Below are 18,755 nucleotides of genomic sequence, written 5' to 3'. Positions count from 1 at the left end.
GTTTACTCTGAAGCCTACCACCATTTCAAACAACTAGCTTAAGCAGAGTAGCTCTTTCCGCCCCAAGGATAAAGCAAACAATGCAAATAAAACAACTCTAGCACCCCTTTACTCTGTTTCCCTGTCATCAGCTACACACTAACAGTTCAGATTCTTGAGCCAGTAATTAATTTTTTACTTTGGAAAATAAAAAGTAGCAACAAAGAGCATCCAACTTTTCATGGCTGGAGCTTAACAAATTTGGGTTTCATATTTCTCTTTCATTGCTACATGATGCTTGCAGGCAGCACTCAAATTGAAACTGAGCACCAGATGATTTACTGAACTGTACAGTCACTCGCTCAAAAATAATGACCTATATTCCAGAGGAAAGCACTCGCCTAGGACAACGATTGTTTTAAAGAGATTATTTCATGGTTTATTCCTTAATAGTAAAAATAACAGTGTTGGTCTAATTTAGCCAACAGAACAACCTCTCTCCATTAAATATATTGAATATTTCAACCAGGTATTTTCATCACAAGCTCTTATCTCCAGTAAGAATTACATGATGTAAAGCAAAAGAGACCATACGGAACAGCAGTATGACACAATGCAGTAGTGACCCTGGGTGCCAATCTTTCTCCTTGCCAAACAAGGGCCTTATAAAGTATCACTTCAGACATAAGTGAAACAAAAAAATCTTGATTCATTGCCTGGCACAAACTACTTTCAGAGCCAGTAACATCAGTATTCTGGCATTGAGGAACACAAAGTTATGACAATTGTTATCTTAAGATTAATGCGACATGCATTTGGGGAATATAAGGTTTTGCAGATTTAGCCTGAAATCAGGACATTTTGTTCATAACCACAGCAGCTGCCTTTATACTGCTAACCACAAACAATGAGATTGCTATTTCTCAAAAACTGTTAAACTGTAGTCAGTCCAGCTCTGCGTTGTGGGATGGACTAGACAAAATGGTTTATGTTCTCTTCTAATCTCATTTTCTTTAGATATTTTTCTTAATATTGTCTTTCATTCTAGCAGTTGTCAAAGGCAATCATGAGTTGTAAATGAATAACCACACCACATGTGGTGGTTATTCATTCACAGGTTTTCCAAAATCATAAGGACTATGAGTTTTGAACTGAGAGCCATCTAGACTAGTTTTTCTATCAAAACTGTAGAGTTTCAACAGTGCCCCAGATAATTTATAAGGAAGAAAAACATTTCCTTAATAATATTAAACAAAACCAAGTTCTTGCTAAAAATAAATACTTCCACACACATTATATGCTTAAAAACCTTTAAGATCTAAGCTATAAAATTGTTGCTTGAAAATGTAAATGTTTAGATATAACATGAAAAGATGGAGAGTGAAATCACAGCTATTTTAAAAAATAGGATTAACTGAAAGTGAAACCTCCTTAAAGTTAACTGCTTGAAATTGAGAAATTTAGAAAGGTATACCTGGCAATCAAACACCACAACAAATGACTCTCTTTATAACTGCCATCGCTTAGCCCTGTGGATGATGAGGTGTTATGGTTCAACTAGCATTCTAATTTTTATTTGACCAATAAATTCTTAACAGCCTCTGCATGTTGGAACTAATCTGATGAAAGTCCACATCCCAGGGCAAGTTTTTATAAATATATTCTGCGATGCAGCTTTACTGATAATTTCAAAGGCCTTGATAGGTTTTAGAAAACGGAGAATGAAACTTCATACAAGACAATAAAACCATTTCCTCAATAGAAGGATGATCTTCCATTGGTAAGAACAGGTCAGTATGCAATCAGATATAGCTGGTACTGATACACCATTCTAATTGCATTAGAATAAAAAAAAAAAAAAAAAAAATTCCTTAACTTTGTTTTTTCCATTTAAAGTCTGAAGAACCAAACAATTTGTTCACGTCATTGATGAAGAGGAGAAAAACAAGGTTTGGCCTCAACATGCAGATCACTGTTAAAAGTTTTCTGAAGTACCTAAACTATTCTAGGAGCAAGTATGAGATGTGTGCATGAAAGTTTCTTAAAAGACACATATCAAAGAACAATGTGTCTGTAAAACAGAAAATTTTTTTGTCCCCTCTAATGACAATGTGTTCTTTGAGAAGATTTCTCTGTGTGATCAACTTCACTAATCAAATTATTCCAAATCAATTCTGGAATTCAAGGAAGAACTACTGCTTGGAAAAGCAGCATGAAAAAAATCAACTAACCCCTATACAAAAACCTATTCATTCAATTCATAAACTATTCAGAGTATTTTGTAATCCTGACAAAAAAATTACTTGACCTAAAGGAAGTATCCTTCAAAGCTGTATGATTGACTATCTGGGGGGGTGGGCTGGGGGGTGAAATCACCCGAAGAAAGATGTTCCTATTGCATTACCTGAAGTTACTTTTAAATTCTAAGCCAAGGATGGTCTGTGTGCGTGTGTGTATATAATCTCACACTAACAAACTGCATACAACCTTGATTTTCAGAAGATTCTATGCATAATGTTCCCTTCCAAAACATTTTTCACACCAAGACCTGAAAAGCTTAAGTACTTCTTAAGCTCAGTGCTCCCTCCACAGACTGCGTGAAAAGGGGAACGGAAAAGAGAATACACATGCCCTTTTTCCAAGGCACAATTTCTCCTCTCTTCACCCCAGACATCCATAATGATGAGAATTTATTTTTCCTCCTAAAGGCTTAAAGGAACAAATAACTATTAAAAAAAAAAAAAAAAAAAGTAAAATCCCATGTAATCAAGAGACAGGTATGATCTTTTGCTCACTCTGTTTAACATTCTTGTTTTTAGAATTCCTTTAAACAGCAAACAAGTACATCTCAAGGTATTACAGAAGAGACTCATAAAAAGCCATCTTTTACAATGATTACAAGAAAAAAGGTTTTCTATAGATAAATTAATCTGGGCTGCCACAGAAAGTTTTTGTTAAGTTATCAAATTTGGTAAGTAGAATTGCTTTAAAGGACAAATTCTACATTAAAATATCATGACAAAAAGACTTTTTAGATCTTTCTTATGGTGAAACTATCACTGAGCTCAAACAAAAACAGCTCAAAACTATTTTTTTAATAAATAAACTTAGCCCCTTGGCCAGATCACCACTATTTAGAACTTATGCACCTCATCTATTAAAATGAATGACTAATCTAGAGCAATCTATAAAAATCACAGAATAAACTCCTGCTGGGGAAACGTATCTAAAACAATACAATATAGCTGCTTATATCATCACCAAATATAACTGAAAAGATCTTGCAAAAAGCTATGACAGAACCCTCATTTTCCTGATGCATTTTCTTGTCTAACATTAACCAACAAGCTTGAAAAAAACCAAACAGCATTTATCTGCTGAGGCAGGCTATCCACACTAGCTTGAATTTTAAGTGTTATATTTCTAATTTGATAAATTCACCTGCTTGCATAAACCAAGAAATCCTGAAAAGCCAAAAAGCTGTGTGTGCAATTGCAGTGCCTTATTTTAAAAAAAAAAAAAAAATAAATAAATCACAGTTTCTCTCTCAAAGTTTAAGATGGCTATCCAAACACAAGCACACTCTACTATCAGTTTCAACAGAGATGATACACGTTGTCATTAAATGCAGATATGAACGTTTACTATCAATGTTTACATAGTAAACACTTCCACAAAACATTGCTACTTCTGGAAACAAAGGAAGGAAGTTACAGGCAGTTAATCTAAAATATAAAATTCACAGAAACATGAAGCATTATGAAAGGTCATGTTCTATAAAGTAGTTATAAAATCATACCCCTTCCACAACAGTATTTTCAGCATATTATCTTGGTCTCCATTATGGGAGAGTGGTAAGTTATGAAGTCCCTAAACACAGTACAAGCTATGAAAATGAGAAACACACAGTTGAGAGTTTGCAAATATCAAAGGTGGGCTACCCCAACCAGCCTCAGAACCAAAGTGTCAGAATGGGTAATGCTGGCACCACCAGTGACAAACCCATGGCATAAGTAAATCATTTACAACACAAGGAATCCACATCCAAAATACAAAGTGCAACCCAGAAGAGCACCAGCATTCCAACACGCATCCAAGTCAAAGCTGAGTGTCCAAGGAGCCCAACAAAGCACCTAAACCCTAACTGTGCAAAATCAAATCGACGGCTCAGCAGCCCCCGCAAACCAGATGATACTAACAGCAAATCTGCACAGTGTGAGAACGTAATCTTATTATGGCACCTCACATGATTTTTCTGGGAAATGTACAGAATAATGCAACTACTTTTTCCATACTCCACAATAAGACCCCAGGAGCTCACTTACTACCAGAAAGAACAAAAAGCAGAATCACAGAGGCCAGGAAGAGAAACTGGGAGGGTCTGCTAGAACCAGGACCACTTCTATTTGTCTTATTATACTCTTTGATCAAAAGCTAGATACTATACTACACCTCAGCCTGACCTCTTTACGGTCAGTCTGACTTTCTGATGTCTCATGATGAAAAAGAAGAAGAATCAGAAAGGGGAAGCTCTAAGGGTCAAAGGGAAATTAGCACTCAGAACAACTATGGGGAACTTTCAACTCCACATTACTCTTTTGCGGCTCGACAAAGTATTCCCCTCGACAGTTTGATCAATTCTTTCCTCTCTCCTCTCACAGCTTTTATACATCCCTATAGTAGTAAACAGTAACAATTAACTTCAAAACAATGTAAAAATCAGGTACTGACTTTTCTACTGTGCCCTTAAGTCACTTTCATGCCTTACTCTTGTTTCCTCAAAATCATTTAACAGTTATCTTCAAGAAGAATTCTAGCTAGCAGCTCCCCATTTCTTGGAAGCTTATACTGCCAACACTAATTGTTAACAATTAGGATCAAGTAGAACAGGAATCAAAATACCTTTTTATGATACAAGTGTAACTAACTCTATGAGCAAACACGAACTGCCTCTGTGAACAGAAAGGTCTAATATCTCCCAGGGCTAGTATTCACTGCATCACCTGATCTGAGTTCCAATTCAAGTTTTACTCCAAAAGCAACTGCTAGCACACACAAAAAGTTCTCTTTCAACTCCATTGCTATTTTGCACTTCAAGGCTCACAAACACTTAAATTCAACTGGAAATGTCGATACTTACACACTACAGATATTTCAGTAACATACTTAAGATGCAGGAGATGAAAAAATGCCTTTAAAAGCTGCAACTCTTCCCACCTTCTCTGCTAAGTTTGCACAAGTATCTGGGCAGTCACACACCGAAAGAGACCGGACAGCTTAAGTGACTGACAACTAAACCCCAGAGAAAGGAAGGAGGATTAGAGCATTTCTCCAGCCAGTTCAACACTTGACTACAGAAGCACCTACGTTAGCACAATAATGCAGAGAACACAGACAAAACCGAGCAGCTAGGACTGCAGACAGCTATGGCTTACGCAGCACTGCCACCAGTAAATTACTTGTGAGAGTTCTCATTTTTTCAAAATAACAGGAAATAATGAAAGTATACACCAGTGAAACAAACCAAAACAAACTGTTCACAGAAGGGGGGGGGGGGCAGGGAACAAAACCTTTTTCTGCCACATGTATTTCAAATCCTTCAGTTTAAATCACATTATCTAATATTTGTTTCTCAATAACATGTAAAAAAAAAATCATGGTCCTATGAAAAACATATCCTTTTGCAGCATTCAAACTCTTAACAAAGGGAAATACACCAGTACCTTCTTTAAGTACAAAGAAAAAACCCACTACATTATTTGTGCAAGCTTATTTTAAAAGTTTAGCCAGTTGTTGAACTTTTCCACCTATTTCTAAATTAAAATTCTGGATCTTGTATTCTGTATCAAAATACACAAAGACAATGCATTAGATTCAGATTAATTGCATTTTATTTTCACACTGATTTGCTTGCAAAGGCCTGAAAAACTGAAAAGACATAGCAGAGCCTTCATCCCAAGTTAAAGTTTTGGGAGGAGAATAAAGGGTTAGACATCAAAGAGAAAAAAATTAACATATAAACTTTTTCTTACTGTAATATTTGTTAGAAATACAAATATGTGTATACAATATGTGTACACAATACACAAATACATAATGGAACAGATCTCTGTATCTCAGCAAAATCATTTTATCTAATTCCAGAAGAAATGCAGTAAGTTTGCATACACAATAGAAGCACAAATTAGAACCATCTTACTATGCTGAAACAGTAAATAACAAGACTCTAGATCTCTGCAAAGTACAGTAATCACGTTAAAATATCTAACCTGAATTACTTTAAACCACTTTCCACAAGAGAAATTTCAGGGAGTGCACATTGCTACCGAATCTATAATCAAAATTCAAAAATACCTGGAGACATGCCAGTATGACAGCACTGTAAGGCCGTAACACCACCACATGAGTAATTGTACTGAATGAAAAAGCAATTTATTTCTACGTAACTACTTTTAAAATAAAACACTGGGGGGGGGGGGGGGGGGGGGGGGGAGGTGTGCACTTCTAGTTAACATAGAAACCAATTTACAATAAAGGGACCTATTTCCCTGAATAGTAATAAAGATTATAAAAATTAACTAAAAAATGAGTTCACACTAGAAGTCAATCCTTAGAATAAGATTCTTGGACAAAGCCTTAACTCTCACTTTTTCTTTCTAATAGGAAAAATAATGTTACTTATCAAATGCATGGAGAACCGCAGCAGATCAGCGTATGCAGTTTGCTTCCTGCCTAAAAAAAGGTGGCCGTGTGTCTTAAGGTACGTGCAACAAACATGACCTAACCAGAACGCTCAGCTACACTTGAATTGAAAGTACAGCTACTTAACTTAGCTCAGCACCCTAAAAGTACAGAGGTTTAAGAATTGCTTATCACTGATAAGTAGTATAACTTCAAGACTATGCCATATCTGGAAACTAACACCATCAAATTTTGCAACACAAAACTTGCCATACTGAAGTTTTGGTGAGGAAACAAATAACTTTTATAATATATATAAAATACATATAGTGTAAGAGACATTATGACAACCATATTTCTTTGCCTGCAAGAAAAGACCAGGGATTGGTCATAAATGGTAGACTACTCAAAACTGATTTTACATTAAAAGGATTACTACTACACAAGCTTTATAGCAAGTACTGAGAAAGGACTTTTGCTGTCAACTTACATTCACATCCATTTCATTCCTCATCCACTGACCACATGACTGAACCGTTGAGCAGGTTACTTCACTTCTAAGCCCAACAGCAACACAGAATTCACACTTTGCCACTTCGCAAATGGCCTTCAAGATCCACCCTTAGATTCACTCTTAGATGCAGTCACTGAACAAAATCCTGTTCTAAATGGCAACTTACTGGTTCTTCGAAACACCTTCCACTTTTCTTTTCTTCTGCCCTTTGACCTTTTCTTTCCTATTTAAAAATTATATGCAAGACACTAGGAATTTAAGCAGTAAAGGCAGGGAGTTTACCATCGTTAGTAATAAGCTTCACTATTTAAGAGGCTGCCGGTAGCCTAATGTAAAATGAAAGATCACATTTGAAAGGCAAATGCACAGACTGCAATTGCACCATTAGCTACCATAGTTATCGAGCATTCTTTTACACAGAAATGTAAATCCACTCAAATACCTTTCTACTATATTAGAAATCAACTCAGAATTCCCAACCATGTAAAAACTATATTTCTAGTCCAAATGGATATGAGAGAGCTCTTCAGACAGAAAAGCTAGACCAGTAACATACCTGAGTTTACAACCAAAGCTGTGTCTTGGTGCTGCTTCATCAACAAAGACGCAGCACAAATCACAACACTTGCACCAATTAAGAAACCACAGGACACGTCAAGCGCATGCAGAGGGTTTAAATCAACTGAGCGCTTTGTTCCAAACTGTTTGCATAGACTGTAACTCAAGGACTCTCGCCCTCGTTTTTCTCAAATAAATGAGAAACACAAAACTCACACATAACTAAAGGGTTGAATGCATACATGAAATAAATGATCCCCCACTACTCATTTAAAATGGTTCAATTTCCAAAATTTTTCTTTATTCCAATGATTTCTAAAATGGATTTATGCATTGACAGAAAAACATTAAATGAATTCCAATTGAAAGCACTTAGGTACAGACTGCATTAAGTTAAATATTTATCCATCCATCTTGCTGCTAAATTATCAACATCTCCTTTTCACCTACAATGCACAAAAAAGGGAAGGGCATACTGAAGATGTAAATTGCTACCTGGAGTTAATTATTTTAGTTATTGGGAGGGGGTGTGGTTCATTTACCTCATTGTTTTGTCTCCTTGGCACCACAGTGCAAGCTGCACTCTAAATTTTAGACAGGGCTTACCCCCTTATCACAAGAGCTTGGTAATGCTTACTGCTTGCTTTGGAGGAACTGACACCTTTTATTCAGACTTTTCATGCTGAGGTTAGAATCGTTTATTAACCAAGACTTCAAAAAATTTCAAAGTTTTACACATTTCTAGATATGAAAGTCTAAAAAGAAACCATTTTAATCTCTACTGCAGAAGCATACAGAAGGTAGATGCCAGGAGAGGCTACCTCAGAGGAACACGGAGACACAGCCTGTACACACAAGGATAGCATCAGGAAAAACCAACATCCCACCAGAGCTAAAACTGACAAAGGATGACAGGCAACAAGGATGGATTCCTGTCTCAGAGGCAAAAGGAAGGAAGAAGTGCTCTTTCTGCCCAGTGGGACAGGGGACCTGGTAACAAAGTACATGGAAAAGGCTGACATACTCAATAGCTTTTTAATCCCAGTTTTCCCTAGTGAGGTCCACCCTCAAGCCTCCCAGACCCCTGAGCCTAGTAGCAGTCTGATGGAGTAACAAATTACTCCAAAAGAGGAAGATGGAAGATGGAAGCACTCAAGAAAGTTGAAAATACTTTGCAAAGTCTGTGGCACTAGATGGGATACACCTGAGAATCCTGAGGGAGCTGGCCAATGCCACCAAGATACCACACTGCCACTTTTTGAAAGGCTATGAGATTAGGGGAGGTTCCTTCTGACAGGAAAAAAGGCAAACATCACACCCAGCTTCAAGAAGAGCAAGAAGAAGGATCCAGGCAGCTACAGATCAGCCAGCCTAACCTAAGTCCATGAGAGGATTATGGAGCAAGTTGTGTGGGAAACTAACTGCACTGCTAGGCTAAAAGAACAGCAACCAGCAGTACCAAGTCTGTTAACAAGTGGTTACAGTCACATCCCTCAGGGATTACCACTGAGACCAGTACCATCTGATGCCTTTATTAATAACGTGGATGCTGGGAAGGGGGGGTATACTCAGCAAGTTTGCCAATGAATCCAAATTGGGCAAACTACTCAAAGGGACCTGGACAGGCTGGAGAAAGGCATTGGCAGGAACCTCATCAAGCTCAACAACAGCAGGTGCTAAGTCCTGTATCCGGGGTAGAAAAACCCCATGGTACAAGACAGGCTGGACACTAACCAGATAAAAAGTGACTTTTGCTGAAAAGTTCCTGGAGATCCCAGCAAGCAAGAAGTTGCTCAGCAGCGTACCCTCGCAGCAAAGGCGGCCAAGCCCACAGCCCAGCCAGCAGCTCCAGGGAAGTGATCCATCCTCTCTCTTCAGCACCTGTGAGACTGCATTTGGAGTACTGTGTCCAGTTTTCAGCTCCCCGGTACAAGACAGACACTGACACACTGGAGCAAGTCCAGTGGAGGCCACCGAGCTGGCCAGATGGCAAGAGCACGTGATGTACAAGAGGCTTACAGACCAGAGTTTACGCAGGCTGGAAAAGAAAAGGCTCAGAGGAATCCTTATTGCTGTCAACTATCTAAAGGAAGGGGGCAGAAAAGACAGAATTGGACTCTTCTGGATGGTGCACAACGACAAGAGGCAACAGATATAAGTTGGAAAGGAAATTCCAATTAGCTTATAAAGGGGGGGAGGGATCACTATGAGGGTAGTCAAATGTGCAAACAGGTCACCCAGAAAGGTGTTAGGGGCTGGAACAACTTTACCTGAATTGCTTTTGCTTTAATTTAAGCAGGGAGCTGGATTAGATGACCTCCAGAAGCCCCTTCCCTATTATTTCATCTGCCTGTGATTCTATTTCATAAATTTCTATTCAGCAATTTTTCCATAAAGTTTATTACTTCTAATCATATATTTAAAAAAATCAGTTGCCCTGTACATATAGTAAGCATGCATCCAATGTGGTATGCAAAACTGTAAACATCTCTTACCTACTTGCCCTTTGAACTTCTCCCCTTTGCACCACTGTGCTTCCCCCATAACTAGGGAACATAAGTTTTCAGCATTGGCACAATTTTGCACTTTTAAGCTTACTTGATCTAAAAAAAAAAACAACCAACCAACCCACATGTTCTTCAGTGTCCTGACCTGTGTTTCAGGGGTGATGAGAGTAGGAAAGCAGAGGGCTGTGACTCCTCTCACTTTGATGCAAAAAACTAACTTTTCCTCTGTCCACTCAAAAACATTAGAAAGACCTTTGTCCCTGCTATTCTTTCCAAAATATAAGAAGCATTCCACCAAAGAAACAATACAGTAGAGGTTTTGCACAAGGGCTTTACTCATCTTTCAGAGTAATCTATTTAACTAAGCAGGTTTTGGAATCCAATTTATGTATTATTTACCAAACAGACATACCCAACAAATTTTTTTTTCTTTTTTTTTTTTTTCCCCAGCTTCACAAAGTCCCCTCTTGGAACATTTCTGATACCAAAATTAAGCAAGCACCTTAAAAGCCACAGAGGTATTTCCTAATAACCTACACATTGGTTTTGTTTCTTTTTAAAGTTAAGAATACAGAAAAAGGTGAAATAATTCAGTTTCAAATTCTTTTCAAATATGTCAGCCTTTGCTTACAAACCAGGACTCTGTCAAAGAATCCCTTCAGCAACCCAGGTTAAACGGCTCCCGTTACAGATGTACTAGCATAGAAGAGTAAGACTGAGGCTGGAACAAACTGCCAAATGCATGAATTTCAGAAAACACATCTTATGAAAATATGCTTGAAAACATCTTAATCTCCCTTAAAAGGGCACCCCTATGAAGCTCAGAGTTAATACTTGAAATGTGCATTTTAATTTTCACTTTGAAGGCCAAGACTAAAATTAATGGTGAGAAACCGAGAGATATTAGATGAAGATTAGTATAGCTACTGGTCAACAGAGAAAACATGCGGTGTTGCACTTCAACACTTTTTTGCATCCATTTGTTTAAGAGTGCTGCTGGTTTTGATACCAAGATCAAAAGTGCCAATACATCAATCCACTGGGTGCATAAAATGGGTATAATCCAATGACAAATTAATCTAGACTGGAAATCAGGAGATGTGTAATTACTGAGGTCAGTCAAGTTTGAAATATCCTTCCAATTATAGCAGGGGTAGTAACAATATACAACTGATTATTTTTAAATTAGAGCTGAATACATTTACAAAAGCCCCCATCTAACAATACCCAGATCATTCCTCGAAACTAATGAATCAACAAAAAACTTCGAAGAAAGGATAGAGCAGAAGAAAACCACAACTACTTCTGTGGACTCATGGAAGAAAAACAGAGACACAGAGGTACCTCTTAAAAAGCAGTGGTCCGTTTAACATTGCCAAAAGTAAATAAAAAAGACAAACACCACCATGGCTTCATAATCAATGTAAGCCAGCACTGCCATAAAAAGAAGAGCTCCTACCACCCTTACTATCATTTGCCACCTTCTTCACAAGTGGCATAAGCCAATCAAAACCACAGGGTAGCTTCTTTTACTAGTAGTGTCTTCTTACATTAACTTACTGACCATAAAGCCATGACCCAGATAAGTGCATCACCCATCACAACTTCTGTGACTGTGTCAGAACTGCAGTTACACCCAGCACACTTCCTCCCCTGCACTGAGACAATGCCCGCACAGCTAGACAAGCGAGCTGGTTCAGGAAGTTGTTGTAACCAAAAAGTTAACCTTGGAGTGGAAAAAATAAGAAATAAAAGTACTATTTTGTAACCAGTTTAGTTCCCTTAACTCACTTTCTGGCTGTGGAAGTCCCATTGATGACACAAGGGAAGGAGCAGCCACAACTCAGACTGCCTTCAAATGCTCAGAAGCATGCACCAGGAACTTGTTTCCCACAGAAAGCCACATTATGCCCTGGATCTTTTTGCAGTTCCCTTACTAACATTACCAAATCTTAATCTGTGAATCACTTTTTGAAGGACTGAATGCTATTTTTAACAAAGCAATACACTTCACTGTAATCATCTTCAAGAAAACACTGCAGAGTACTTCCATTAATGCTCTAGTGTAGCTTCAAATCTTGTAACACTCAAGTCAATTTGTGCTTACTGTGTGTGACTACACTTCTATCTCTTCAAGTTTAAACTGCAAACTAAACTCTTAATTAGTATCATTAATACCTTCTAACCCACATAAACACTACTGGCTACAGTCCTACTTAAAACGTAGACACAGGCATAATTTGCAGAACTAATCTTATACCCCCAGTAAATCTTCACAAGATCTGCAGCGCCAGTCAGTCTGACAGGCACTCAGGATTTTGGCCTATATCACAGCGATTTGGTCCAATAAAGGCATGGTACTTTCCCTGAATTTAAAGAGATAAGAAAACATTTCCTGGAACATCACCAGAACCTCTCTTTGGAGACAGAAAGGACAGTTACCCTTCTCCAAAGTTTTATTTGAAAAGTCACCAACATGCTTGCAAGACTACAGCTTGACAGTGAAAACAGAAGAACAATGCTTACCTAAGCAAGCTACTTCTTGTTGCTGGATTTGTTTCTGTTTTAAAGAAAAGCTGACACCTTAAATATTATTTTTTCCTTCTTACACAAAAGAATGGATGCATACATGCATGCAACTATAATATGTGGTAAGCTACGACACTTATATACAACACTATCAAAACCAAGTAATCTTAACAACACAGCTTTGAAAGAGTGACACCAAGAGCAAAGTCCACGCCACACTTCAGAAACTTAAGAAACGAACGGAGCTAAGTCCATGTCACTCAGAGTGCCATACCCACTTCAGATGGTTTCAGCAGGTTTTGAGGTACTCTATCTAAAGACAAGGATCCTTGTACTGGATCACAGTTAGGGAGGGCCTACATACAGAATGGGGCTTGGAGGAAAAATAAAAATAAATATTAAAACAAAACACCACCACACACAGAGAAGAAAAGAAAAAAGGAAGGGAAAAAAAAAATACGTGGATTAATCTGAGCCGTGCAGACAGCACAGTTTTAGGACAGTAGTTTGCTAGTTTTGCCTCCTGGGAAGTGACTTCACTTTTCCTAAGGAGGAGGAGGAAGGGAGACGAACGCTTCCACAACCCTCTCCCCTCACCGCGAAAACAACTTCGTTTTTTTAACTCCCCCCTTCCCCGCAGCTCCGCTCCGGGGGGAGCGGCATTTCCCCAGCGCCCAGACGGCCCCAGGCACTGCCCCCAACGCCACGCACCGGAGAAGGCGAAGGAGCGCACCGTCCCCGAGCAGCCCCGCGCCTCCTCCTTCCCCCGCCGCCGCCGTGAGGGGGCCGGGGCCGGCAGCGCCCGGAGCCGAGCGGCCGGCTCGGAGGCGGCAGCAGGGCCCGCGGGAGGAGGAAGCCACCTCAGGTCACGGAGCCCTGTCACCCTGTGACACGGGGCGGGCGGGGAGCACCGCCGCCCGCCCTCCTCCCCTCGCCGCCGCCGCTTCTCCTGAGGAGGGAGCGACGACGCTTCCCGCCCTCACCCCTCACGAGACCCGCGCCCCTCACCTCACCCCGGCGAAGGAGGCCCGGGGCAGCGTCCCAACCCCTCTCGCCGCCGGCGACCAGGCCGTCCTCCCCGCTCCGCCGCCTCCTCCAGCCCGTCCTCCGCCTGGCCCCGCCGCCGGCTTTCCGCGCAGGAGAGCGGGAGGCCGGCGAGAAGTGCTCGGCGGGCCGCGCAGCCGCCTCAGGGCCGGGCCGGCGCCGTCCACATTCCGGCGGCGGGTGGATGGCGGAGCGAGCGGGGGCGCGCGCGCGCGCACCGCATCCCTCCCCCCGCTGACACGGCGCGAGCGCCGGCACCCAGGGCGGCGGGGCGGAGCGCGGGGCGCGAGCGGCCGGCCCCAACCCCCGTGGCGCGGCGCGGGGCTGGCGACGGAGGCGGCGCGGCGGGGCCCGCTGCCCTGGCAAGGCGGGACCGGGTCGCGCACGGCCTCCCGGCGGCGGGGCCGCGGGGCTGGCGGCGGGGCCGGCGCGTCAGGGCGCTCGGCCGCCGCTGGAGAGCAGGGGGAGCGACCTGCAGGTCGCGGGGGGTTTCCAGGTCTCAGTTCGCCTTCTGATGTTGCTCCCCCGTCTCACGAAGCGGCACATTGTGTTTAGCTTATCAACAGTGGTTTTGTACGGTTAAACAAACATTTACTATTTAAATAGTAAATACATGTGTATGTTTAAGTATCAGCGCTGTTTATGTTTAAATAATGAAAGGCTGTTCTATTGTTGGGTTTTTTTCATTTTGTCTTGTGCGTGTAACAAATTACATTTAAATTAACCACAAAATTTATACAGCTTGTCTGCGTACTTCCCATTTCAGATGTGGATCAGCAAAACCTTGAGGAATGTCAGACCACAGCCTTAACTAAAGGACCTGTGCTGTGAGAACGCCAGCGGGCCGTGTCCCGCCACCTGGGGACAGCCAGATTCCCCACGCCAGTGCTGTTCTACCTGGTTTTATTGTCGCCTGGCCCAAGCGCTGGGAGCACCGTGCTCCTCATGACGACAGCAAAGAGGCTGCGACAGCTTCTGTCTAGATAACGCGGGTGTTGAAATGTGGGGTGGCTGGCCGCACTGCCGCTGGCCTCCCCTCTCCCATCCCTGCCTTGAGTGAAGGCTGAAGCACAATTACTTGTAGCAGCAACACCACACAAGTCTGATTTGATTTTGGAGATCTGTTTAACGCACTGTAAGAGCGCGGCTACTGACAGCTGATGCATCTGAGGGTTTAATTCCCCTTAGTGCTCGTTTGTATGCTGTAAGAAAAGCAAAGGAAATTCTGAATATGCAAACAGGCGGAGAGATGGCTCAGTTACATGGTCATTTTGCACTGTGATGCTGTAACAAACCAGTCTCAAAGCTGGCAAGGCAAGCAGACAAAGACGAACCTCTCCCAGAGAAAAGCAAAGCAGGACTATTTGGCCAGTTGCATGCTATGCCAGTCCCCTGCTTTCTTGTTGTTACTATCCCCTATCTCTCCTTGTTGTCTGCAGCCAGTGTAAATTAAATTATCTTCAGGTTATTATTATCACACCATACAGTTCAGATGAACCACAAAAGCATGGAGAGAGAAGAAAAAATTGGACGGACAGACGGACACCGATTTTACTGACTATTACAATAGCAGAGTAATAAGAAAAAAGTTTCCCTGGAACTGTACTCAGCTGCTGCACACTGATGTAAGAATATGGGTAATAAACAGGAGGAACTGAAAGTCATTCTATTCATAACCAAAATTATGAATAAATTGTTGTAACTGGTTATTGTTATGAAAATGTCCAGTTTGTTCAGGAAGCATAGGTAGGCAAAAATGAACATAAGGTACAGAGCTGGTGGAAATATTTGGATAATGGCAAAAGAAAGGAACAGTGTCACAGCAAAGACCCACAAACAAAAAAGTACATAATACATTAATTTGGATAAAATCATCCACAGCATAGGAACTGGTGATAATGAGATCTGAAATAGCAAAATAGCTACTCGGAAAGTATTTTGGGAGACTATACAGTGATCATTAACTAAGTTAAAGACTCTCCAAAAGTGAAAGAAGGAAAATCAGACCAATAGACTTGAAGAAAGTAGGTTTCAGTAAACTCACTGTTTGAATGCCAAACTCTGCTGTAGCAAATACAAGAAAAAGTACACTGTGGACAGTTTGCCCTTTCCTGTAGAATCAACATGAAGGCTGCAAACAGACAATTGCAATAAGAAAGCAAGATAAGTCTGGCTAAATCTGAACCATTTCAATGGCTTGCACCTTTTGAAAAAAGCAGAATCTAGGTTAAAGTATTAAAACTGACAACAAAGTGATTGTTGTAATATGTATGGAAAATCCAGAAGGGTTAACGTACAAAACGAGCTAAAATTATCAAAGAGCCATAGAGCGTAATAATAAAACCATTAAATTTAAGATTATCTGGGAAGAACTGATTTCCGTTCAGATGGGTGAAGAAACTATTATCAAGTTATGTGAGGAAGACCAAAGCCTCATTTTTTTGCTTTGTTCTTCTCCAAAATGTCAGCTGTAATCTGATGGCATACATTAGCAACATAAAAATAAATGATCAAGCCAAACTAAGGAAAGAAACAAACTCTGTTCAAGAAAGATGCTTACAAAAGTCATGTGCCAGGCAAGTTTCAGGCAACATATTTAGCTGAATGGCTCAGCAGTCTCAAAAGCTGTTAGCAATTACCTTCAAGAACTCAGAAAAGAGAGCTGATGTTCCATGGGACCAGGAAAGAGGAAACAGTGCCTGCCTTAAGAAAGAAAAGGATGGGAATCAGAGGCCATCAATCAAAATTAGCTTTACTTTGTATCAGGCAAAATACTGGAACAACTTATTAAGCAAATTATTTGTAGGGCCTGGGGATGATAAGATTAATAACAATAACATTTCAAAAACAAATCATGGAATCTTGACTTCAGCAAGGCTTCTAACTATGTATCTTCTAATATATTAAGAAGGATAGAGGAGCAGTAGCTACACGAAACTTACGTGAAATAGTTAGAAAATGACACTCGGAAGTAGTGCCAGGTGATTCACAGCCAAGTAAGAAGTTTGTAGCAAGTGAGATCTCCAGATGCTTACATACCCCCAAGTCCTGAACTGCTTCTGTGATACAATAGGATAGAGAATATTTTTATCGTATTCGTGGAAGATATCTTGTTCAGGTGAGACCTGCAAGTATTTTAGAAGATATAATTAGAATTGAACAAATCATGATGAGTTAGAACAAAGATCTGAAGTAAATAGGATGTAATTCAGTAAAGCAAGAAACTATTACGTATACCTGGGAATAATTGACTGCAAAAATGTAAGCTGGAGACAAACTGATGAAGCAGTTACTTTACAGAAAGAAGTCTTGGCTTGAAGCAGTTCACAAAGAAAATGAGTCAACAGCGATTTGGTGTTGCAAAAAATGTGACTGCTTTACTGGAATGTAGAAAAAGACTCTCAAATACAAGAAGAGCAAAATAATTCTTGCACTCCACTGAGCTCAAGAAGGCTTTTGGTGAAGAACAGTGCTCAGTTTTGGGCACCTCCTTTCAGTTAAGGAAGATCGCTGTGGAGAACATAAAGAACCAGCAGTCTGGCAACTTCACCTTGAATCATACTCAAGTATGGCTGAAAGAAGTTCAGTTGGACACCTGAAAAGTCAAAGTCCTATGAATGTACAGCCTAGAAAAACAGGACAATATGTGTAATGAAAGCAGCCTGTATGTATACAGAAGCGAATACACATACCAGCCCATCTGTTTAATAATGGAAATAACTTTATGCTGCATAATGAACTTGCAAACTAAAACACTTAATGAGACTGCTTTTTTTAGTGTACTTGAATCCTCATATCCTTAATATCCTGATAAAAATCCTGAAGATTTAGAGCATCCACATGTTAGGAAAAAATTAACTTATTTTACAATCCACAAGAATAAATATTAGTGGCAGGCCTCTCCTGCATTATCCACTATGGGGAGCTGAAGCATAATATTGCTGGACAAATGGTGCTAAAGGAATGCAGTTGAGCACTTAACTGGAGCTATAATGTCCACATGTATTGATTTCCACAACCTCACCTCTACAGGGCTCACATGGAAATATTTGACTTGATAGAGAGAATTCCATTTAACCGTCTCTGAAGGACACTGGAAAGCCAAGCTTCCTATATATAATAGAAAGAAAATATATAGTTCAGAATAAAAGCACCAAATTCGAGGGCAGGAATGCTGGGAAAACATAGTTACACATCTATTTTAGAACATACTATTGTGTGACTTGTATGGATGGAATGGTCTCCGCAACTTCCTGTATGTTTGTATCATCCTTGTTAAATCAGAATTTCCAAAATAAAACCAAAATTGTAGTGACTGTTTATAACTGATCCCGCTGTGGTCTCTCTCTCTCACAGCTTTGGCACTAGCATTATCCTAGGGACCTTGCCTCAGGTCTTTACAGCATGTTTGAGCACACTAGCCTAATATATTGCCATATTCTGCAGAGAATACATTGGGATTTACATTGTGTATCTTACTGCTGGAGTAAGCTTTAAAACCCAGAAGAGCAAGTGACTTCATACAGCTTTAGAACTAACAGCACTGGAATTCAGAATAGCTTATGCAGTGACTTTTCTCTAGAGAGGTTTGGTACCCCTAAAATCATAAGGCTGGTGCCAAACGTCATATGCCAGAGGTAAAACGGGGTCAAATTCCCTTCAACAGGTAACTAATCAATACTTGAACTGTATGGGAAGCATTTCACTTTTTGAATACTCACTGAGACTGTCTAGACACAAACTGTGGAGAAGCTAAGTTTGATGCATTAAAAATGTTCAGCACATTTCAAATATTTGAATTAATCCGTGACACAGCCCTAAATAAATACACTGTCCACATAATCAAGAACAGAATATAGATAATCTATTTTGTAATGTGATTGATAGTTTCCCATATTTGGTGGTTCAATAGTACAGAAATGAGTTTACAAGCTATTTCTGAC

At 40.3% G+C, this 18,755-nt stretch overlaps 1 protein-coding gene across 6 annotated transcripts in view; it reads right to left on the bottom strand.

Annotated features, from left to right (window-relative positions):
* RABGAP1L (RAB GTPase activating protein 1 like) overlaps nucleotides 1-14,046 on the bottom strand; it is a 254,818-nt gene extending 240,772 nt beyond the window's left edge. For 2 of the 6 annotated variants that reach the window (XM_055815253.1, XM_055815256.1), the window contains exon 1: nucleotides 13,777-14,041. The gene's annotated coding sequence lies outside the window, so the exon portion shown is untranslated. Of the gene's footprint in view, nucleotides 1-13,479; nucleotides 13,604-13,776 lie in introns of those variants that run through there. The other 4 variants (XM_055815257.1, XM_055815258.1, XM_055815254.1 and 1 more) reach the window with 4 other exon arrangements.
* Nucleotides 14,047-18,755: the final 4,709 nt, after the last annotated feature.

The sequence above is a fragment of the Falco peregrinus genome, chromosome 10 (assembly GCF_023634155.1).
Source record: "Falco peregrinus isolate bFalPer1 chromosome 10, bFalPer1.pri, whole genome shotgun sequence".
Classification (NCBI taxonomy): Eukaryota; Metazoa; Chordata; class Aves; order Falconiformes; family Falconidae; genus Falco; species Falco peregrinus.
This window is presented reverse-complemented; position numbering and strand designations above follow the sequence as displayed.